Below are 2,172 nucleotides of genomic sequence, written 5' to 3' on the forward strand. Positions count from 1 at the left end.
TTTTTTATTTTTCTACACGAGGTTTAGCGTCCACTATAGTAGACGCTAATACTCCATCATTAGTGCCCACTATCAAAGTAGACGCTAATAATATATCATCAGTGTCTACTTTGAGTGGATGCTATTGAGCTTTTAGTTTAATTTATTTTTTATTTTTTTATTTTAGTACAAGCGTTTTAGCATCCACTCTAGTGGACGCTAATGCTCCATCATTAGCGTCGATTTTCAAAGTGGGCACTGGTAATATATCATCAGCGTCTACTTTGAGTGGACGCTATTGAGCTTTTATTTTAATTTGTTTTTTATTTTTTTTATTTTGTACAAGAGATAGTGGACGCTAATGCTTCACCATCAGCGTCTACTTTCAAAGTGGACGCTATTGAGGACTGTTAATTTTTTTTTTATTGTTATATAGGACTATTAGCGTCCACTTTTTGTGGATGCTGCTACTAAACTATCAGCATCGACATATGTCGACGCTAATAGTTATTTTTGTCGGCCCTAATAGTTTTCCTGCCTCTGGTATAATTCCCGCTAGTATATTAGCGTCGACTTATTAGCGTCCGCATAAAGTAGACACTAATATTTATCTTTTGGGTCAACTATTAGCGTCCACTTCAAGGTGGACGCTAATATGTACCTATTAGAGGCAACTTTCAAAAGTCGACGCTAATAAGTAAGCATTAGTGTCGACTTCACAGTCGCCCCTAATAAGTCGACCCTGATGAGAAGATTTCTTGTAGTGATCTTCTGTGCAACATATGGAGCCGTTGTGGCTCCACCCTCCAATCTCGAATTGAATGCCCAACCTGCATCACATCCAACCAAGGGCACAACTAGGCAATTAAGAGTGGGGGACAAAATGTAAAAATTTAGTTTTTGACGGGCATTTATAAAAACCCATAAATTTTAGGAGTAAAATTTTAAATTTTAAGGGTAATTTTAAAATTTTGGGGGGATGACCTATACAGGTCGGCCCCTGCATCCAACGCCAAATAGTTGTGCATGAGAAATGATAATATGATCAGAAGAGTTAATTATTTTCTACTAAAAAAAAAATTATAAAAAAAAAAAACAAAACAAAAAAAGAGCATGCATGCTTGGTATTTTACCTTTTGAAGGGTCAATTCCACGGTTTTTGAGTTTGCGGTACTCTTGACCGAAATCCCCAGAAGGTTTTTTTGGCAATGAATATCTCGCTCTTAGTTTGGTTTGGTATCTGCATGTGTAAAAACATACAACACCGAAATGGGTAAGGGCGAGGCACTTTAGGCTGGCGTAACCACAACTTGTGCTTACCGCATTTAATATTCAAGCCAAGATTTGTGTTCATGAAACGCTTCATTTAATATTCGAGTCGAGCACGAGCCGAGCATATGCGAGCCGAGCCCGAGCTTGCTCGCGAGACGTTTTGCTCACTTAACAGCCCTAACCACAAGCTGCATGCAAAAAGGATGAAAGATATATAACCCAAATTATTCAATATCTAATTAATCACTTAAAAACCATACAATTATTGTTTTGTAGTTAAACTAGAATTTACACACACACTCGACCCTCGTCCAAGAACTCAGAATTGCGGCCGAAGGTGATGAATGAAGCAAAGCAGGTAAGACAGCCTCAAGAAGAAGTAATTAACACACTCACACACACACACACTACAAGAAACTGACTCATCAGGGGCGACTTATTAGGGGCGACTTTATAGTCGCCCCTAATACTCAACTATTAGGGGCGACTTTTGAAAGTCGCCCCTAATAGTTATGTATTAGCGTCCACATCCAAGTGGACGCTAATAGCCGACCCAAAAGATGAATAATAGCGTCCACTCTACAGTGGACGCTAATAACTCGACCCTAATATTTTCGCGGGAAATATTCAAAAGGCGGGAAAAAGACCATTAGCGTCGACTTTCCAAGTCGACGCTAATGGTTACTTATTAGGGTCGACAAAGTCGACCCTAAAGAGTATGTGTAGGAATTAAAAAAAATAAAAATAAAAATAAATTTATTCACCAATAGCGTCCACTCAAAGTGGACGCTGAAGAGTGATCATTAGGGTCGACTTTAGAGTCGACCCTAATGCCTAAGTATTAGGGTCGACTTTGTCGACCTTAAAGAGTATGTGGAGGAATTAAAAAAAATAAAAAAAATATAATTGTATTCACTAATA

Source organism: Corylus avellana, chromosome ca6 (genome assembly GCF_901000735.1).
Source record: "Corylus avellana chromosome ca6, CavTom2PMs-1.0".
In the NCBI taxonomy this organism is placed as follows: domain Eukaryota; kingdom Viridiplantae; phylum Streptophyta; class Magnoliopsida; order Fagales; family Betulaceae; genus Corylus; species Corylus avellana.